The sequence below is a fragment of the Corythoichthys intestinalis genome, chromosome 7, assembly GCF_030265065.1.
Source record: "Corythoichthys intestinalis isolate RoL2023-P3 chromosome 7, ASM3026506v1, whole genome shotgun sequence".
Lineage (NCBI taxonomy): Eukaryota > Metazoa > Chordata > Actinopteri > Syngnathiformes > Syngnathidae > Corythoichthys > Corythoichthys intestinalis.
In genome coordinates, this window is record NC_080401.1 from 24,538,773 (window position 1) to 24,562,208 (window position 23,436).

Here is a 23,436-nt window from a genome sequence, read left to right on the forward strand (position 1 = left end):
CAGTTAGGCATAAGGTATCTACTCCCCAAATTTCATTGCTCTACGTTGAAAACCTGAGAGGAGAGGCCTTTTTGAAAATTTTAAGGGTAAAGGGGGCGCCACTGAGCCATTTTTTGACATTTTTTCAAAACGACACAAGATTATCGAAATTTACGCAAAGCCGCACGTATGTGCAAATTTTGGTGACTTTTCGTGCATGTTCAGGCCTCCAATTTGGCCATTTTCATTTGCCCTGAAAAAAGAATAATAATAATAATAATAATAATAATAATAATAATAATAATAATAATCCTTTGCAAAACAATAGGGCCTTCGCACGCTGAGTGCTCGGGCCCTAATAATCCTTTGCATTACAATAGGGCCTTCGCACGCCTAGTGCTCGGGCCCTAATAATAATAATAATCCTTTGCAAAACAATAGGGCCTTCGCACGTCTAGTGCTCGGGCCCTAATAATAATAATAATCCTTTGCATTACAATAGGGCCTTCGCACGTCTAGTGCTCGGGCCCTAATAATAATAATAATAATAATAATAATAATAATAATAATAACTAGGCCTGCAAGCAGGACTGAACGGGCCCTCGCAATCTAGCGCAACTCGGACGTCACGCAACTCGGACTGTGTGCAGGTCAGGGTGGTGGCAGATCCTCCTCTCTAATCATCTCATTAGAACCTAACATGCTCGAAAGTCGCCTATTTACATTCCCACACCCAAGAGATAAAAACCCCTATTGGAGAGAGTACTACAAAAAAGGAGCCACTACTGAGCTGTGCAGCCAAGCCCTTATTCAAAACCCAAAATTAATCTTCTAACTCGGCCAATTCGACCAAGTGTGCCAAATACTGTGGCTCTATAAGCTGCCTGAGTCTCTGAAAAAAAATATTTCCTTTAAATGGCGAACAAAGGGTCGTCACGGCAACAGACAGAGACACGTGGACATGGGCCGTAAATAAGTATTTTAATAGGTCTTGAAACTACAATGACCAACCTGAAAAGAACTGAACATGTATTGGAAAAACGAGTGACTTTCTATTGCCACTAGTTGGCGCTGTAGGTTTGATGCAAATGACCCCTACAAGGCCCTTCAGGGTATGACTCTCAACAAGCACGGGAAGTTTGCCGCAGATATGTTGTATATCTGCCGAGTTATGACTGTTCAAAATTTTTGGAGAGAAAAATTATTGACAGTCATTTTCACTTTCCTGTTTGGACCCCTCCGCTTCAACGAAACTTCAATATTTTTCATCAGGCACCTGAAGACAGGTCTTAAGGCTTCCCTTATGCAGGTTTGAGGTCGATTAATTTTTTCCCTTGGAGGAGGAGTGTGTCACCGTAAAAAAGGGCATTTCCTGTTCCCACTAGGAGGCGCCAGGCACAAATGGTAAATTTTCAATCCAGTCCTGCTCAGGCTGGTATACCTCACACACATGGCAGATTTAAAATAGATTGAACGTTGTATGAGGGAGTTATCAGTCATTTTCCGAATTCGGTGTTTTGGCGAAAAAATGGCCGACTTTGGCACCCCGCCCAGGTCAGGCCCGTGAATGAAAACACACCATTTTGATAACTTAAGATTTCATATGCCTCATGAACAGTCTCGCCAATTTTGAGAATGATCAAACTAATTCCCTAGGTGCCAAGGTGTAAAATGTGCACACTGTAAATCGATAAAAAATTCACATTCAATCCAAAATACCCGATTTCCTGTTGGGTTTGGAATACGCATGCAAGAGACTTTTTGGAGCAGTTTTGTACAAGGTATTGACTCTCCGAATTTCATCCATCTACGTTGAAAAAACCTAAATGGAGAGGCCTTTTTGAAAACTTCAAGGGGGCGCCACTGAGCCATTTTGTTACATTTTTTCGTAACGTTGCAAGATTATTGAACGTTATGCAAAGCCGCAGGTATGTCGAAATTTTTGTGAGTTTTCGTGCATGTTCAAGCCTCCAAATGTAAACTCCTACTGTTAACCGATAAAAATTTCACATTTGATCCAAAATACCCGATTTCCTGTTGGATTTGGAAAATGGGTGCAAGAGACTTTTTGGAGCAGTTTTGCACAAGGTATCAACTCCCCAAATTTCCTCACTCTATGTTGGAAAACCCAATAGGAAAGGCCTTTTTTGAAACTTCTTTCTGTCGCCACTAGTTGGCACTGTAGAGTTGATGCAAATGACCCCTACACGAACCTTCAGGGTATGACTCTCAACAAACACGGGAAGTTTGGCGCAGATATGTTGTATATCTGCCGAGTTATGACTGTTCAAAGTTTTTGGCGAGACAAATTGTTGACGGTCATTTTCACTTCCAGTTTGTACCTCTCCGCTTCTACAAAACCTCAATATTTTTCATTAGGCACCTGAACACATGTCTTGAGGCTCCCCTGAAACAGGTTTGAGGTCAATAGATTTTTTTCCCTTGGAGGAGGAGCCTGTCTCGTAAAGAAGGCCATTTCCTGTTCCCACTAGGGGGCGCCAAGCCTAATGGGTAAAATTTAAATGCAGTCGTGTTCAGGCTGGGATATCTCATATACTTGCTAGAAATGAAAAAGATTGAACGTTGTATCACGGAGTTTTTAATCATTTTCTGAATTTGGTGTTTTGCCCAAAAATGGCCAACTTTGGGACTACGCCCAGGCCAGACCCTTGGATGAAAACTCACCATTTTGAAAACTTAAGATCTCATATGTCTCCTGTATAGTCTGACCAATTTTGAAGACGAGCCAACTATTTTCTTCAGCGACAAGGTCTCAAATGTAAATCGATAAAATTTCGCATTTGATCCAAAATTTCCGACTTCCTGTTGGATTTGGAATATAGGTGCAAGAGACTTTTTGGAGCAGTTTTACGCAATGTATCGACTCACCAAATTTCATCATTCTACGTTGAAAAAACCTAATAGGAAAGGCCTTTTTGAAAATTTCAAGGGGGCGCCACTGAGCGATTTTGTTAAATTTTTTTGTAGATTATCAAAATTTACGCAAAGTTGCATGTATGTGCAAATTTTGGTGAGTTTTCGTGCATGTTCAGGCCTCCAAACGTAAACTCCAACTGTGAACCGAAAAAATTTCACATTTGATCCAAAATATCCGATTTCCTGTCGGATTTGGAATATGGGTGCAAGAGGCTTTTTTGAACAGTTAGGCATAAGGTATCTACTCCCCAAATTTCATCGCTCTACGTTGAAAACCTGAGAGGAGAGGCCTTTTTGAAAATTTTAAGGGTCAAGGGGGCGCCACTGAGCCATTTTTTGAAATTTTTTCAAAACGACGCAAGATTATCAAATTTTACGCGAATCTGCACGTATGTGCAAATTTTGGTGACTTTTCGTGCATGTTCAGGCCTCCAAATTGGCCATTTTCATTTGCCATGAAGAAAGAAGAATAATAATAATAATAATAATAATAATAATAATCCTTTGCATTACAATAGGGCCTTCGCACGCCTAGTGCTCGGGCCCTAATAATCCTTTGCATTACAATAGGGCCTTCGCACGTCTAGTGCTCGGGCCCTAATAAAGTTAACAAAAAATAAATCACATTCATGAGCAATTATCGAAAATAGATTGAAAATTATGAACATTTCCGAAAGTATTCCGGAAATAGCCGAATGGGGCTTTGACGTCACAGCCAGGAAACAAAAGGTCGAGGCAGGTGCCATCGTTGCTTATCGACGAGAGAGTTGCGTTTGTGTTTTATCAAAAAATCACTAAAATGGTTCAAACCTGTCATGCTATGAGGTGTACAAATAGTCATCTGTCGCAATGTAGTACCCATGAGTTCCCGAACGCGAGAAAAAGAGCAGGACTACGCAGACAATGAGTCAAGTTCGTCTGTGCAAAGATGGCTAATTTTGCAGACCCAGCCTCCGGCATGGTTTTGTGTGGTGCGCATTTTACACCTGAAAGCTATTCGAACTATGGACAAATGAAATCAGGTTTTGCTAAGAAATTGCTGCTGAAAGCAGATGCGGTGCCCACCATACACATGCAGCCACCTAAATGTCCCAAGATATCAAGAAAGAGGACGATGACCAAAAGCCATGCGTTTATGGATAAATGATGGAGTATTAGCATTTCCCCAGGTGTTGTAATTCTCTTTAACATTTAGCATGTAACGTGTTGCGCTTTCTTTAAATACTGTTCATTCAGCTCACCTCTAGTGTCATGTATAGTTAAAATATGTGCGTAGCAGCAGTCACCATAGTGAAACCTATTCGGAAATCTTAACCCGTTGGTGTTATTTGTCCATATACTGGCTTTTTTTTTTTTTTTTTTTTTTAAAGGTTTTTTTTCCTGTGTTTCATCAAAGAAAAAACATTGGAAAAATTACACTAGGGAGCCAATATTTCCCCAGGATAGTAAAAACACGTAAAGATCAAAATGGCACCATGCTGCAATTTCTAACTTATTGCAAACAGGTGTGGGAGATTCGCACTAAATTCTTGTAATAATGCCATGTTCTAGCTCATTGACTCCCACTATAAATCATAATTTTTGATATACTGTAAACCTGATGTGTTATAATGCATTTTCCGTGATTACTGATGCAATCGCTTCTTTGGCGAGGCAAAAACATGGAAATTGAAAAATTTGTGTCTCGTGAGTCTTAACACCCTAAAGTCACTAGGGGCCACCAAAAGCCAAAACATGAATTTTCTTGCAAAGAAATTCTCTTGTTATGACTTATGGACTTATTTGGGCCTCTAACTATGTCATATGAAATTTTCAAATTAGACTTTTATTTTATTTCTTATTTATATACATATATACAGTGGGGAGAACAAGTATTTGATACACTGACAATGGGTTTTCCCACTCTATATACAGTGGGGAGAACAAGTAGTTGATACACTGCCGATTTTGCTGGTTTTCCCACTTGCAAAGCATGTAGAGGTCTGTAATTTGTATCATAAGTTCTCTTCAACTGTGAGGGACGGAATCTAATACAAAAAAAAACAGAAAATCACATTGTATGATTTTTAAATAATAAATTTGCATTTAATTGCATGAAATAAGTATTTGATACATCACAAAAATCGAACTTAATATTTGGTACAGAAACCTTTGTTTGCTATTACAGATACCAAACGTTTCCTGTAGTCCTTGACAAGGTTTGCACATACTGCAGCAGGGATTTTGGCCCACTACTCCATGCAGATCTTCTCCAGAGCCTTCAGATTTCGGGGCTGCTGGCGGGCAACACGGACCTTCAGCTCCCTCCATAGATTTTCTATCGGGTTCAGATCTGGTGACTGGCTAGCCCACTCCAGGACCTTAAGATGCTTCTTACGGAGCCACTCTTTAGTTGCCTTGGCTGTGTGCTTTGGGTCGTTGTCATGCTGGAAGACCCAGCCACGACCCATCTTCAGGGCTCTCACTGAAGGAAGGAGGTTGTCTGCCAAGATCTGGCGATACATAGCCCCATCCATCCTCCTCTCAATACGGTGCAGTCATCCTGTACCCTTGGCAGAGAAGCAGCCCCAAAAAATGATGTTTCCTCCTCCATGTTTCACGGTTGGGATGGTTTTCTTGGGGTTGTACTCATCCTTCTTTTTCCTCCAAACACGACGAGCCGAGTTTAGACCAAAAAGTTCAATTTTGGTCTCATCCGACCACATGACCTTCTCCCATTGCTCCTCTGGATCATCCAGATGGTCAGTGGCAAACTTCAGACGTGTCTGGACATGCACTGCCTTCAGCAGCGGGACCTTGCGTGCGCTGTAGGATTTTAATCCATGACGGCGTAATGTGTTTCCGATGGTTTTCTTCAAGACTGTGGTTCCAGCTCTCTTCAGGTCATTGACCAGGTCCTGCCGTGTAGTTCTGGGCTGATCCCTCACCTTCCTCATGATCAGTGATGCCCCACGAGGTGAGATCTTGCATGGAGCCCCAGAACGAGGCAGATCGACCGTCAACTTGAACTTCTTCCATTTTCTAATAATCGCTCCAACAGTTGTTACCTTCTCACCAAGCTGCTTGCTTATTTTCCTGTAGCCCATCCTAGCCTTGTGCAGGTCTGTTATTTTATCCCTAATGTCCTTACACAGCTCTTTGGTCTTGGCCATTGTGGAGAGGTTGGAGTTTGTTTGTTTGAGCATGTGAACAGGTGTCTTTTATACAGGTAACAAGTTCAAACAGGTGCAGTTACTTCCGGCAATGAGTGGAGAACAGGAGGGGTTCTTAAAAAAAGAACTAAGAGCCGAAATATTTACTAGTTGGTAATGTATTAAATACTTATTTAATGCAGTTAAATACACATTTATTATTTAAAAATTATACAATGTGATTTTCTGGATTTTTGTATTAGATTCCGTCCCTCACAGTTGAAGAGAACTTATGATACAAATTACAGACCTCTACATGGCTTGCAAGTGGGAAAACCAGCAAAATCGGCAGTGTATCAAATACTTGTTCTCCCCACTGTATAGTTAGTTTTGCTGTTAGAATAATACTATTATTGTCCATGGGGGCATTAAAAACATGAAAAAACCCCCCAAAAAACTATATGTGTAGATAGGTCTGATGCCAATGAACATTTCTGAGTGGTTAAAAGTAAAAAAAAAAAAATCATAAATGACTTAGTTATCACACTTCAAACGAAAAGCCATAATCTGGACAAAATCACAAGAATTTCATCAAAATAAAATAACACCCACAAGAAAAGTGAAATCGACACAGTTTTAGTATCGATTCTTTAGCCTCTGTATCAATATGTGTATTGTCAATAGGCCCACAACGATATATTCCCATATCAACAGAGGTGGGAGTAGCCCAAAAAAATACTCAAGTAAGAGTAGCGTTACTTCAAAATAATGTTACTCAAGGAAAAATAGTCATCCAAAAATGTACTAAAGTACAAGTAAAAAAAAAAAAAGTATTAGGTGAAAAGAATACTCAAGTAATGAGTAACATTGTAACTGTTTACGATGTTTGAGTTTGTTTAAAGTTAGCTATATGACCTGTCATTATTATATTGTACTATAACTTATTACATAACCATATTATGCCAAAGAAATACACAAAATAAAATCATTGAATTCTGGTAAGAGAAAAGAAATGTACAGAAATAAGGCATCATTCGTCCAAAGAGCATGAGTGCCCTCTAGTGGAGAAATGTTATGAAATTAAAAGGATCAGATGCCCGGTTTTCTGTGGTCAATCGGTGCCAAATAAAATCTGGAAAAAAGGTTGAAATCCGCGCTTTCAAGTCACGTTGACTGCAGCGCTCTATGTCAAATACTTGATTTCTTATGGCGCTTTAAAGATGCCACGTGATTGAACAAGCCGCTATGATCATAGAATGGCAAGCTTGAGTCTGATTGGTCTAACGGAGTCATGTGATTATTGTTGCGATGTCTCATTGGTGAAACTGGTGGAGCCACTGTTGGCATCGCTGGCAAAAAAAAAAAAAAAAACTTATACAGTGTGTAGAATAAAAAGGAAAAATGTAACAACTAGTGTAGCTCAAAGTAGCGGAGTATGAGTAGCGTTTCATCTTCACAAATCTACTCAAGTAAAAAAAATATGGCTTTGTAAAACTACTCTTAGAAGTATATTTTTTCTCAAAAAGTTACTCAAGTAAATGTAACGGAGAAAATAATGCGTTACTACCCACCTCTGCGTATCGATTATTTTTCTTTTTTAACAAATAATGTGTTACTACCCACCTCTGCGTATCGATTTTTTTTTTTTTAAACACGCGCATACTTTCAAGTACCAGCGTTTATTATGTGCTGTACACGTGTGGTGTGACTGACTTCACGTTGTAAAACAATGGCCGCGTAATGGTTCGCGAGGAGTTAAAAGTTTTGTGTTTAAACACTATATTCACCAGAGGTCTAATAAATCCATGATTTCACATGGTCATTTACTTTGGGTGTTGTCTACTGCTTTAAGTCCATATCAAGGTGTGGCCAAGTCGTTCAACTAATGTGCTGAATTGCCTTCTATCAAGGATGGAACAAATGCACCAACACTTTCTACAGTGACATGGAAAAGTATCTGATCTTTTGGAATTACTCACATTTCTGCATAAAATCACCATCAAATGTGATCTGATCTTTGTCAAAAACACACAGATGAAAAAACAGTGTCTGCTTTAACGAAAACATCCCATACATTTATAGGTTCTTATATTTTGATGAGGATAGTATGGAAATAATGACAGAAGGGGGAAAAATAAGTAAGTGAACCATCACATATAATATTCTGTTTTAAAGCAGACATTGTATTTTCATCTATGTGATTTTGACAAAGATGAGATCACATTTGATGGTGATTTTATGCAGGAATACTTTTTCAGACCACTGTATACTAACTTTCTATACACTAACTATCAACCACAATCGAAGTCCAGAGTGTGCCTTGGTGTGTTGGTATATTTCCTGCACGTAAACGAAAGAGACAGCAATAGAAGGTAAACACACAAAAGAAGTAAGTGACATAGTTTGAGGTGAGTGAAGGGCTGATAGGACAGAGGTGGAGCCAATAGGTGTGGCTCGTGCAGAGAGGTGAAGGACAGCTTCGGATACATGCACCGAGCTGGCCTTCATTAGTGAACACTGTGCAAGCCAGATGGGCGGAATGTAGCGTGTGGCTGGCATGGCCTCATTTGGGATACAAACACATATATGCGCACACACAACGAGTTAAAATGTGTGCAGTAGTCACTTAAGCCTCTCAAGTCGTGGGCTAAAGCAGGAACACATGTGGCGGCAACGCTGATTGGGCATCTCGCTGCCCTTCCATGGTAGCTTGCAGCTATAATGAAAGAGATTTCAGAGGGGCTCCGGCCCGGGATCTCTAAACAGCATTTAATGGATTCCTGTGTCAGGGCAGTAAATCTTGGGCCAGTCTGAAGCGGTTGCCGACCAGAGTGTAGATGCACCTGCGATACACGCACACACATGTGCTCTGTGTGTACGAGGCTGTTCATTTGAGCATGCTTGGCGAAGCGGGGCCTCTCTGCGAAGCTAGGTTTTTTATTAAAGCAAGGTGATGCCAAACACAAGCAGACACAGGTCACGAGGCCTGCATGCCGCTGTGATCTCAGTTATAACTTTGGTCACGTCTCGAAAAGGAAGTTACACAGGCAGCCGTAAAATGACGGTCCCTTCCTTCACGGCCTCATCAACGTGTCATTGCTTCCCTTGGCGGTGAACCCCAAGCATGGCGGGTACAATTACAGTGTTCCCAACAACTTTGGTTTTCACACTTTTCTGCTAAGAGTTCCTCAACAGCAGCTATTTGTCTGACTCGTGAACTCTGATGCACTGTGCACAAATGTAAAGAACAAACGCATGTTTAAGATTGGAGGCACCCGCAGTCAAATATAGTCAAGCCCCAGGCCTGACAGCACATAGCAGAACTTGAAAAAGAACAACAACAGATTATCATACTGCTGCTCCATTAGCTCCTTGCTGTGGGCTAATAGGAAGCTGAAAGGTGCAAATGAAAAAATGATCTTCCTCCATCGGGTCCCTGTTTCACATTTTCTCCCTCTGTCATTCTGCCATCACTTTTGTCTTCGACTGCATAGCAGCAGCATGTGGAAAAACGCAACCCGAATGTGAAATCCTTCAACGAAAATGACTTCCAGCATGCATTTTGATTGGGAGTCCATTCTCCACCAATGATCATGTTTAATATCTCAGCTTTTATGACTACTTTTTTGTCTCTGACAGGAACATTTATTTCTTTCCTTATCATTTTTATCATTTCGGCGCTTTGATCCCAATTCCAGAGTACTTGGCGAAAGAGAAAAAAAGATTGGCATCATCTACAGTACTGCATTTGGAGAGGAAACTCAACCTTCACAGGCTTGTGAGTAAATTATGAACTAAACACTCGGACCTCGTCCTCACCACCTTCACAGTCCCAATGCAAGACGTTTAAGAGTAAAATCAAATCTTCAGCATCCATTTAGGCAAGAGTATTTGAAGGAACAAACTTTCCCCTGCACGAATACTTATGCAAAACAACTCTCTCTGTGGCGGGGCCAGACTCTAGCAGGCCTTAAAAGCCCGCCTTACGTTATATATTTCATAGGGTATTTCTGAGTGTCCACTGATCTCACAACTTGGCAGTATATATAAAGAGATGCCGGTAAAATGCAAACAAACCTCAGGGAGAGGCAGAGTCTCTGCAGAAGGCCGGCCAAGTTTGCCTGTTTAAGAGCAGCACGCTCCAAAGAGGCGGAGAAAAACACTGTTTGAGACAAACTCCAGTGCTCGTCCGTCCAACTGGCCATCGCTGAAAGCACACTTTAAAACAGGAGCTATATATAAAAGGAGGAAAATATGTTTCATGCTTATTTTATTAAACCTAAAGCCTCATCCAGGTGTCTGAGTGAGAAGAGCGACGGTGCAGTACATCATCATCGCCTGGAGATGGCACTTTGGTTTCAGAAAGGAAATCAAACCAGTGACACAGCTGTACACAAAGCTGTCTGTTCCATGATGTACTTTTGCTTGAAATTCTAAGTATTTTATACATCCTAAATAAAGTTAATTGCTAGATTTTAGTCTAGGGAATACGAGAACTCTGCAGCAACAAAACACCCAATATCCCATGAATTAGTTATGATCGATCAAGAGTCAGGACTACCCCCACCTTTTATATTGATGTAAAAGTTAAAACCCAAGAATCTCCAGTGAGTAACAAGGGAGAACGCATCAAGACCTTTTCAGGATTTTGGGTCTGGGCTTCAACTTTTTAATGTTTACTGACTTCTTTTTCTGACAAAGCCACACTTGATTTGAATGTATGCCTTTGGGACATAACTGACTGCTTTTGCATTTAAGTCCTTGTTTCTTTTTCAATGTATTATAATTATGGTAATTGTTGGTCATACTGTACATCAGAAAAATATCTTCAAATAATATATTACATAATTATTACATTTGTGAAAACCGTTTTTTTTTCTCTTCCATACAGTGGTGAACAATAAAACTTTCGACCCTTTTCATTTAAAATGACACAGAAAGTTTACACATACACTAGTGCTGCAACGATTCGTCGATTAAGTCAAGTAATTCGATTAGAAAAAAAAGATTCAAATTAAATTTTGCTGCTTTCAGTATTCGTTTATTAAAGGGGCTTTGTAATGGTTTGTTTTGAAAGTGTACGCATTTAGTTTTATTGTTGCAACAGTGAATATGACATAACTCATTTCACATGGCTGAATCCAGCTGCTACCTGTTAAGACCAACATAAGCTAAGTTTTTGTTTGAGCTAAAGTTTTTTTTTTTTTTTTTTTTTTTTTTTTTTTTAATGCATTAGTAATTTAGTTTATAGGTATATTAAGCCATTTTTTCGTGGGAATATGTGTTTATACCATTTGTTAAGAGCATTGTAATAAAAAAATAAATAAATAAAAAATAAAAAAGCATTTTATAGCATTCAAGCTAGTGGACTTTTGGTATGCAAGTTCGCCAATTGTTCTTTTGTTGTACTTGGATCCTCATTTATTTTATTTTTTTTTACCGTTTGAGGTTTAGCTCAGGTATTTTAATTGTTAATGTTACTTTTCCGATTACTCGATTATTCGACCAAACCAGTTCATCGATTAGTCAACTATACGAAAATAATTGAAAGCAGCAGCCCTGACATACATAATTAAAAACCTATGTCCACAAAACATTGTTGATGAATGTTGTATAAAGAAACAACTATTCACCGGTATATTTCAATTGATTTTGGTGATAATATGGTTCTTTGTATACACACACTCACACATATCTTTATAACACAAACAGAATACAGGCACACATATATACTGTATACCCAAATATTCTATTCAGGCACAGTATATATTATGTACAGGGGTGTGTGTGCGTATACAGAAAACATTTTCCACATTAGAGCACATGTCAAGTTATGTGTAAACATTATATCGTGACTGTGTCCATTCGCCATGAATATATGAGCAGTCTCCTACTGACGGAATTCACAAACATCTCCAACCATGCATTTATTCAATTCACACACACACCCAGACACGCATGCATAAGAGACATACTGAGTTATCTCTCTGTTTGCGCGCATTTTATAAAACTGTATATTCTGTGAGTAGACCTGTCCATAACTGGGACTCGATAACCTCTGCTCTTTATACAGCTGTCACTTTGTTGCCTGTGACTGGCCTGTGTACAACATATGTTTGAACATATGTTGGCTACGGCCAGATAGACTTATGCACTATCCAAGAAGACAGAGATGTTTCGAGCAAACTACCAATATTCAAGGGCCGTCCTCAATGGACATTCAATCAAAGAAAACACTCACATAGGAAGACACAGAGGAGCCAAAACAGTAGCTGCTGTTTGAAGCCAAGAGTGTTTTTTTTTTCATCACACCAAAGGATTCCTCCTACATTCCTAATCAACAAACTTTCCAAAATGCTCCAAATCACCCACACGCTGGACTGTGTACATATCTTAAGAGCAAAACACATACTCATACAACACAGTGTGAACTTCATTCATCTCATTCCTTTCCAGGGCAGAGTGTTTATATATATATATTCATTTAAAAAAAAGAAAGAAAAGAAAAAGTAAAAATTGGGGAGATTGGAATTTTTTTCATTAAATCAAACCTTTCAACGTTCTGTTGCTACTGGATGCTTCACAGGTCGCACAGATGGTGAATGCAGCAGAGTAAAAAAAAAAAATTGCAACAACAAAAAAAAATTTGTTCATAGTTTGTACTATGTATCTGGAATGCAATTTTTGATGCTTCAAATGTCCAACCCCAAATACAATGAAGTTGAGATGTTGTGTTTAACAAAATACAATAATTTGCAAATCATGTTCAATCTGTGTTTAATTGAATACACTACAAATTTAATGTTTAAAATGATAAACTTGATCGTTTTTAGAAAATAATATTATGGCTGCAACACATTCCAAAAGAGCTGGGGCAGGGTCATGTTTACAACCAGGGGTCGGGAAACTACGGCTCGCGAGCCAGATATGGCTCTTTTGACGGCTGCATCTGGCTCGCAGACAAATCTTCAATTATTCACTCATTCACTCCCAGCCATTTTCAACGGTGCAACCCACTTCGCTCCCGGCCGTTTTACTGGATTTTGACTGATTTTGCAATGCCCAAAGAAAATTCTGTTCTATTGCTATATAAACACCACCAAAAGAAAGATTAGACTCTCTTCTTTCAGCAGAAAAAAAGTAAGTTTGTATCTTTTTTCATTCTTTGTAAATCAGCATTAGAAAATAGCTTAGTTTGAGCAATTTTCAATTTCTGATGAAAAAACAGAGAAATTGCGCTTTTGTGAAAGCATACATTTCAAACATAACTGACTTTAACACAGCTATTTTTTGCTTTAGTTACATCCCAAACATCTAAATAATGTTTTCCTTTTACAAAATAACATAAACAACAAGACAAATAGAGCTTTTGATAGCAAAGTAACAATTTATTTACACATTACTAACTGAGAGATGACGCTGTTGTGGCCACGACAGCCGGGTAGAAGACGTATAAATACGTATTTGGGACACTGAAACAATTAAAAATAGAACGTATTTCTACGTTTTTGGGAGCAAATTAGTTAAAAACAGAAAAAAAAAGTTTTGTTATGTAATGGGAAGGGCGCTCGGACCTCGGGGAAAACCTGGCGGGCGTAAAGGCCACAGGGGAAGCGTTAAAAACAGCAACTAGTAAGGGGAGCTCACATTTTTTCCTTTGGCAAGCTGGTAAACAGGCGACATTCAGGACAAGTGCGGCAGTCCGCTCGCTCTTACGAACACATCTGCTATCATGCATAAACATACTTAACGATTAACATATTTCTGAACTATATTAACACACAGTACACATCACAATCATCCTTAAATAAAGCAATCCACTAATATACACATTCAAATTATACCTTTTTTTCCACCTGAAACAGGAAAAAAAATATTTTCAACAACGTCTGTCTCGAGACAGCTCATTTCTCATTCGCTCTAAAATGTGAACACTTTTTGTCCATGCACGTCAAGAAGCGAATGCTGCCTCCAGCTGGTTTAAAACCGTAGGTACAACAGTCTTTTCAAGCTGAAACTTGTGTGGATATGTTGCACAAACACAATGAAACAAGATGAAACATTCTAAACATAGCGGGAATATATGGACACAACAAAATATCAAAACAACAATTTTAATATTATTTAATTATTATATTTAATTTAATTTAATCATTATTATTTATGTAAGTTATTAAAAATAATTCAGACACTTATTGTACTTTAAAAGTGTTGAAATTACATAAAATGCACATATTACTTGTATTTTTAGTTTGAAATATATTGTATGGCTTTCACAGAATTACATTTAAAAATATGTGGTGTTCATGGCTCTCTCAGCCAAAAAGGTTCACGACCCCTGCTGTGTTACAACAGCTTTTCTTTTCACATTCGGGAACTGAGGACACTAATTATTGAATTCTTTCTCATCTTTTCTTGATGCACAGCATCAGCTGTTCAACAATCTGGAGTCTCCGTTGTCAAATTTTAAGCTTTATGACGCACAACTCATTCTAAAAGGGAGACAATTATGTCTGAACTGCAGGCAGACCAGTCCACACCCACGGTCAAAGGCTTTGCGACATTTGAACTGCAGGCAGACCAGTCCACACCCACGGTCAAAGGCTTTGCGACATTTTCTCATCCTACCAAACAGTGAACTGTCTCACTGTTTTCACCGTGGGTGTAGTACCCACACTTTTTTATTACGATGCCACGAATTAGAACAAAATCAGTATGTGGTTTGGCATTGTATTGCATAAATAAGCAGGGGCGTCCATGAAAAGGACGTTTGGTGAATGGGAGCATATGTATGTTAGTCTAAAAAAATGCAAGCACTTTTCAACGTTTAAGGTGCCTTCACATATGTGTAAGTTACCCATGCAATTAGCAATAACACAGTCCCATGCCATGACAGATACTGGCTTTTGAACTTTGTGTCCATAACAATCCGGTTGGTTCTTTTCCAACAGATCATGTGATTTTTGATGATATTACTGACGATGAAATCCCTAAATTCCTTGCCATTGCACATCGTGAAACTCTTAATCTGTTCGACTATTTTCTCATGCACTTGTTAAGAGGGGAACCCCATCTTTGCTTGTCAATGACTGAGCAATTCAGGAAAGCTCCTTTTATAGACGATCATGGCACCCACCCGTTCCCACTTAACCTGTTCACCTGTGGGATGTTACAAACAGGTGTTTGATGAGCATTCTTCCATATTCTCAGTCCTTTATGCCATCTGTCCTAACTTTTTTGGAACGTGTTACAGCCATAAAATTCTAAGACAGGGGTGCAAAGTCCGGTCCTCGAGAGCCCCTATCCAGCTTGATTTCCAGATCTTTAACACACCTGAATCAAATGATCAGCTCATCGGCAAGCTCTGCAGGAGCCTGATAATGATTCTAATTATTTATTTAGGATTTATAGGAATACATTATAATTCCATTAAATTATTCCACAGCCCAAAAACCTACACTAAATCCTTAATACATACTGCTGGTACTATTACAAATGGCAATTACACATAGCAAAACACATAAATTATAAATAAAAATCAGAATAATATAATATTTGCATCTTCATTTAGAAGGTAAGCGCTACCTTTTTCCTTGTTTCACCGCGCGTACCAACCTTTTTGAAACCTGTGTTTATTTCTCACACAATAAAATCCGCCGTGCGTTCATCTGCACTGCTGTTATGTCGTCGTATTTCGAGCATGTCGTCGGATGTAGAAACAAATGGCGAATCAAATTTTACGTCGGATGTCGAAAAGATCGTGTGTCGAAGTGATCGTATGTCGAGGTACCACTGTAATTGAATTAGCAGACAAACTTTTAACTAATCTGCCAAGAATTCATCAGTGTTTATTAAATAGATCGAGGGCAATGCATTATTATTATTTCTAAATTATTTTGTATGTATCCTCACAAGGACGGGGGACATGTCTATACTTTAACCTTCAATGAGTAACACTGCAAGTAACGGCAACTTATTCCCAATGAGGTCAGTTTCTGTTGCAATGAACACCTGGTTCAGATCAAACAATACTATCACAATTTCACAGGGATGATTGTGGAGGGGAAGAACAGAGCAAAAGGAGAGACACAGATAAGATGGATGAGCAACAAAGGCTGTTTTTTTACACCCTAAATTCAAACACTTATGCTCTTTTACCAGGATGTGGAAAGCATACAGACTTAAAATATGTTAAATATACAGTATCTATATATAACATACTGTATAGTGTATACTGTATTAGGGATACTTTAATCGATCTGCCGCCGATCATTATTGGCTGATTTCCGGGTGATTGACAATTCATGTCTTTTATTGACGACCAAAATACATCAATAACTCGTGTCTTCTGAGCAGGCCAAAATGCCAGCAAACCATCTTTCACTCGCCTCCTTATGTCACACTGTGCAGGTAAATCAATAGCCAAACAACCATGTCTGCTTTGAGGAACTTCTACAATGTTTGTGACAGTGATGCAACACATTAATGCTGTTCGATGAATGGATTCTGAACCGAAACTGACTTTTTCGGCTAAAACGATGTTAAAAACGTTCAAATCGGTACGTTCGATTTTCAAAACTGCACCATTTTGGTTTATCTAAGCCGCCGTAGTTTCCTCTGCATTTCTGCTTCCTCGCACAAGAGCACGCCATCTTAAAAAAAAAAAAAAAGGACAACTTTTGCCGAGCCAACACTGGGCACAAATTGCATAACACCATAGCCCCTTTCACAAACTTATCCTGGCAGGGGCGGACTGGGACCAAAAAGCAGCCCTGGACTTTGACTCAGCCCAGCCCACAAGAATCGCTGTACGAAGGGAAAAACAGACCCTCTAGGGAGTCCGGGGGCATGCCCCCTGGGAGAGTATTTTTTTTTTTTTTTTTAACATTTTATTGTGAAATGCACTTTGAGAGAAAAATGAAGCGGCTATGAAGAACTACACATTGCATTTTTATAAATATACAATATAGATTATGATTTTCTTCGCAGTGTGTTAGCCATTTTCTGTCTGTGCCATCTTCGCGTATGAATACTTTTTGTACAGTCAGGTGTTTTGTCTTCTAAGGGTGGTAAGTAAAAAATGTGTCTAGACTGTGACTGTCTGACTTGGAGCGCTCAAAGTACTGCAAGGCTGAACTGGAATTGGATTCATCTTCTGTCCTAGCTCTATGATCAACCTGAATAAACAAATCAAAGAATTAATTTTTTAAAGCAAGTTTTATGTATCCAATTGATTATAATAGCACCTATCCCCCGTGTCTATAAAATGACTTCATTGTTTATGCCATAATTAATCTTACCACACAAATAATAAATTTTAATGAAAATACAATAAACATTTCAAGACAAATCCTTTATACATAACCTTCATTGGAAAGTATTAACCAGAAAACAAAACGATATATAAATGATTAAAAATATAAATCATATCATTTTAGCTACCTAAACTTTAAAGTAAAACCATTCATTTCATAAATATTTTAAATTTCTTCTGAGTTAATATTGCTGCTGCGTGTGCATACGTCGTTTTACAGCTAAAATATTTTTTCTGTAGGACTAGCATACTGTAACTTGACACGATTTCAAACGGGTACATGGACTAACTGGCACTAACCCTTTAATTGTCATTTATTTCATTTAAAATGTAGTTACCTGGTGGATAACAATTGCCAGTATACCGAGCAAGTAAACCTCTTCATCCCTACTTACTTGCTCTGCGCTTGTCTGGGGAACTTCCACCAGCTTATCATTACCACCTCCCTCTTCTTTTCTTTCTCCCTGCACTGGCTGCACGTCAGAGCGGCTGCCGCTCCCACTCTCACCATCGCCGGGGGCTGGGCAGTTTTTACCCGACGCAGCCGTTGCAGCCAGACTGCTGCTTGCGAAAATATTTGTCAACTTATGACATTTTAATGCTTCGCTCTCCAGTTTCTTCAATTTTTTTCTCCCTAACCTTCTTCGTGCCACCCTTCTCTTTTTTTGCCGCCACCATCCATATTGTGCATTAACGCTCATCGCTGTTTAGCTTCCACAAGGAACCAATGAGGGCTACTCTGTGCTTTCTTTGTTCTTCTATCAGATTGGCGGTGAACAGCCAGGCACATTGCTGCCACCTGTCGGATGGGATGCGAACTGTAGATAATCAGAGAATAGGGGGGATAGAAACAGTGATGTATAATGAATGGCGGCCGCCGGCTGTCCAGGGCACCGGCCGTTCTGTGATCCTCCAGAACCCACAGATTACCAGTCCGCCCCTGTATCCTGGTAAATTCCCGGTTAAGGTGACGCAGGATTTACTCGCATCATTGCATTCACGCATGTAGAGATATCCTGGCAATGACCCGGGTTGGACACTTTCACAGGCTCGTCCCGTGTTGCGCACTGGAGCTCTCTGTGCGGGGAGGGTTTCTGGCGCGATTTTATAACCCGGATATTATGTCATTTTTGGTCGGCATCGGCTGTGACAATGTTGGTCAAATTGTGTTTTTTTTACAGAGCCGTTTGTGGGAGCGTTCCCGATATCGTAACTGCAGCCAATTCAAGCTCATCAAGACTGTAATTAAGCCCAGGCGAGTGTATTTGTTTTGTTGTCTTATTGCCTCTCTGCCTACCGCTTAAGTTAGTATTATTGATCCCTGTCGACCTACTGTCACGGACCCATTGTGTTATTCCCCCTTTTCCGCGGTCGCGTGAATTTTTGTTTGTACAGTGGTACCTCTACATACGATCGCTTCGACACACGAACTTTTCGACATCCGACGTAAAATTTGACTCGCCATTTGTTTCTACATCCGACGACATGCTCGAAATACGACGACAATGGCAGCACCGCAGACGAATGCACGGCGGATTTTCTTGTGTGACAAATCAACACAAGTTTCAGAAAAGGTTTGTACAGGTGGTGAAACAAGGAAAAAGTTGACGCTTACCTTCTAAATGAAGATGCAAATGACAGAAAAATATGAGCGTGGGGTGAAATGGCTCAACAATACATCTCCACGGTCCTCCTCCGACCATCGTTCGCCAGTCTTTATAAGTTAAGCTGACAATTCTTATTGTGGTAACATCTCCAGAGAAATCGCCAGCTTCGCCACGTTTTCATCATTTCTTTCACAACTGATTCAACACAAAACGCCTGCTGTCTGCCGCAGTTGACGATGTTCTCAAGAAAGCATTGAAAGCGAAAGTAAACTCTCACCCGCTCCCCTCCCTCTTTGTCACGTGAGCCCCGCGGTGCCTTCAGGTACAGAAAAAAACGTCCGCCTTATTAGAACCCGTTTCGTTACACTATTACAGGAATTATTATTATTATTATATTATTAATCCGATTTTTATTTATTATTTATTTGTTTTGCTATATGTAATTGCCATTTGTAATAGTACCAGCAGTATTTTTTAAGGATTTAGTGCAGGTTTTTGGGCTGTGGAACGAATTAATGGAATTATAATGTATTCCTATGGGAAAATCCTGCTCGACATACGACCATTTCGACTTACAAACAAGGTCCTGGAACGGATTAACTTCGTATGTAGAGGTACCACTGTATTTAATAAACCCTTGAACGCGTCCCTCCGTTGCTTTCTGCCTTGAGGTACAACCTGGTTTCCGCAGTTGTGGACCCTAACATCGGCAACAAAATAAACCACACTTTTCCAAAGATGGACGATGGACTCTCTTCCTCGGCTCTGCGATCCAGCAGCAATTTAATTTCGTTATGTTTTCAGTTTAATTCATCGATTTTCAGCTTGCTATGTTGATCATTTCGATGTGTGTTTACCACTTTTCTTCTTACTGCGAAGAAAGAGAAAGTGACAACGGCCCGCCATGATATTTACGTCATCAGCTATCGTGCTGTGACACTGGAATTTAACGCTTGCTTTCACATAAGCCTCGTCCTGGGACTTTCCCGGGAATTATACTAAGACGCGACCCGTGAAATGTCCGTGTAATCTCGGTGTCAGTCGACTTGGGAAAATGCGTTCACATACAAGCGCTGCCCTCTGGGGAGGGACTACTTTTTCAGCCGCAGCCGTCTGACTATCCTGAAATCTGGCTGGATGGACGTCCTCGTTGCCCACCCGTCTCATCTGGCTAGATGGACCTCCTCATGTTCCCTTACTCCACTGCATCTCTACAAACTGGAACCCCTTCTGCTACTACCCATCATCAGTCCTGGTGCATCTATAGCCTGTCCGTCCTGGGAGTGGGTCTCTCCTGATTGTGGTTCTCTCCAAGGTTTCTCTTTTTCCCCATGGTTTTTTTTTAGTTTTTCCTTGCCGCCATGGAGGGTCTAAGGATGTGGGATGCCCAGGACATGGAGTCATCTCAATCATTTACTGTATCTGTGTATCAAAATGACTCTGTAAAGCCCTCTGAGACAAAGCTGTTGTGATATAGGGTTTTACAAATAAAATTGAATTTACCGGGTGTTTCGGTGTGTGTGTAAGGGACTCATAAGTAAGTGTATATCTCATGGTATACTTAAAGTATTGTTGTATATGGAAAGATTGCAGTGGATTGTCAAATAAAACATTGCCTTGAAACTTTCAACACTTCCTCATTTACTTCGTCTGCACACTTTCATATACACGCAAACGACAGACAGTAATATTGTGCCATGTCTGGCTGAGTGTATATTGCACTATAGCACAAGTATGAAAGTACCGTAATTTCCCAAATATAAGGCGCACCCGTGTATAATGCGCACCCCAAATTTACTTGTAAAATCTAGGGAAAATTATTGTACCCGTTTATAATGCGCACCCTAATTTTAGCACCATTAAATAGAAGAATACCAGAAAACAGAGCTCGTGTAGAGATACAGAAATGTCATTTTACTGACTGGTGAAACACAGCACAAGCATAGCATATTGGTAGTTCAAAACATTACCATAAACTAACGATATTTACGGTAATAATATGATTTGACAACTTCTCCAACTTACCAGAATATAGGAGGAAACAAAACAGATGTGACTTTTCTTTTAAAGGCTGCTGTATAACTAGCTCGTTTCATCGTGATGAATAAATGTTTCTTCCATGGATTGATACGGTAAAATGAAAGTGAGAACGTAAGTCGGAAATCCGAGAGCGCTCATCGCTGTCGACACGACAGTAACAATAGGAACTATTGTTATTCGGGTTTGAGTTTCCTGAGGGACACACACAGGAAGTCTGTGTTGTTACGTTTGTTATGATCTGACTCAAACGAGTTCAAGAAACTAAATTCTGTGCTTTATGAAGAGTGAAAAAAGCAGAATTTAACACAGACGAAATCATTCGGCCGATCAGAGTGAAGTATTATCGAAACAAAATGGTGACGTCCGTAATGGTCGGCAACGGATCGCCGCATACGTTTCTTCAACACAACGTGGCCGTGTCAATAAAAAAAAATCAGTTTGTATATATATACATATACATATATATATATATATATATATATAAAATACAGTATATATATTTCTGTCTCCATCCATGTACCCGTTTATAATGCGCACCATGATTTTACAAGTTGATTTTGGGGAAAAAAAATTGCACGTTATATTTGGGAAATTACAGTAAGATTAAAAACTGTCACACGATTGATGACGTCTGAAGCAGTTTCGGGACAAATGAAGCTTTGAACGTCATCAGTCAAGTGACGGTTCTGTTTCAAACCAGCTCTGAAACTTTTGCGTCGAAAGACGGAGGTTCATTAGAATGACACAAGCATCAGAGCACCAGTTTTTTTTTTTTTACCATCTCTTCTGGAATGAAACCTGCATTAAACATTTTTTAAATGTTATTTCATGTGATCAAAGCAATGTTCACATGGCATTTTGTAGCACCAGTACTGCATAAAATAGTAATCTGTGGCAATAGTTAGTCAGCTAGTGAGTATGAAATGAATCTGGCAGTCCTATCTCGGCAATTTGTCATCACTTCTGTCGCTAGCTTGCTCTTGGCATCTGACTGCATCATCACAAGAAACTGGGATTTTGCCAATTTCACGACTACTCTTTACTTGCCTTAGCTTAGCTAACGTTCACAATAATGATGCAGGTTTTACTAGTCTTAGAATAACGAGGACAGATTCCTAAACCCAACTCAACTTATAGCTTTGTCATAGCAGGTTAAAGTAAGCGATTGTCATATAAAATATCCAAAGGTAGAAGGAGCTGGCACATAATGCCGGCGTTCGAAAGGTAGTTCTCAAATAACTGAATATGAGTTTGTAAAGTGATGACAATTAAATACTCTGGTGGACTCAGTTTACTATTTACTACGGCAGTTAAACGATTAAAATTTTGAATTGAGTTAATCACAGCTTAAAAATTAAATAATCGTAATTAATCGCAATTCAAACCATCTATAAAATATGCCATATTTTTCTGTAAATTATTGTTGGAATGGAAAGATAAGACACAAGATGGATATATACATTCAACATACTGTACATAGGTACTGTATTTGTTTATTACATAAACGAGATGGCATTAACATTATTAACATTGTTAAAGCGATCCATGGATAGAAAGACTTGTAGTTCTTAAAAGATAACTGTTAGTACAAGTAATAGAAATTTTATATTAAAACCCCTCTCAATGTTTTCGTTTCAATAAAATTTGTAAAATTTTCAAACAAAAAATAAACTATTAGCTCGCCATTGTTGATGTCAATAATTACACAATGCTCATGGATGGTGCTGAAACCCATAAAATCAGTCGCACCCCAGCGCCAGCAGAGGGCGACAAAACACAAAAAAACACAAGTAACAAATGGACTGTCATTTCAACCTGTTTGAGCGGGTCATGTGCGTTAATTGTGTCAAATATTTTAACGTGATTAATTAAGAAAAATTAATTACTGCCCGTTAACGCGATAATTTTGACAGCCCTACTATTTACAACTTTGATTGTTTGATAATTATGTGTTAAGGGACGAGATCTTAAATCTACATCGTGAGGATGTAATGTTGGACGGTGATTAATAATCACAGTTGTGGGACATGCAATCCTGAGTCCTAAGTGACCCTCCTCCAGTGGTCTCCAGGGGCCCGTTACCGTGGCAATGAACAGCTCTTAATGGCAGGGGCACGGGTGTGAGAGAGTGTGTATCCTTAATATAGCACGCGTGTGTTGGTAGGAGCGTGCACACATATATTGCATGTTAACTGTTCATCTGCGAGCATCTTTTGTATGCACCCAGAGAAGGTCTTGGGGAAAAAGCCCTAATTGCCCTTCCCCTGCTTCACCCCTCAGGCCTTCGCACCTTCTTGTGTGCAAAGAATTTGCAGCCTGGTCGCACACAATGGACACACAATGCTAATTAGGGACCCCACAATCTCTCCTAATTACATTCTTACACGAGCGGGACCAAAATGTCACTATGTACATGCAGGCATTATGT

General features: G+C 39.5%; 1 protein-coding gene across 2 annotated transcripts in view; it reads right to left on the reverse strand.

The window, feature by feature from the left end:
* The window catches only part of dennd1b (DENN/MADD domain containing 1B), a 252,123-nt gene that overhangs the window by 28,916 nt on the left and 199,771 nt on the right, over window positions 1–23,436 (reverse strand). The window lies entirely within an intron of this gene.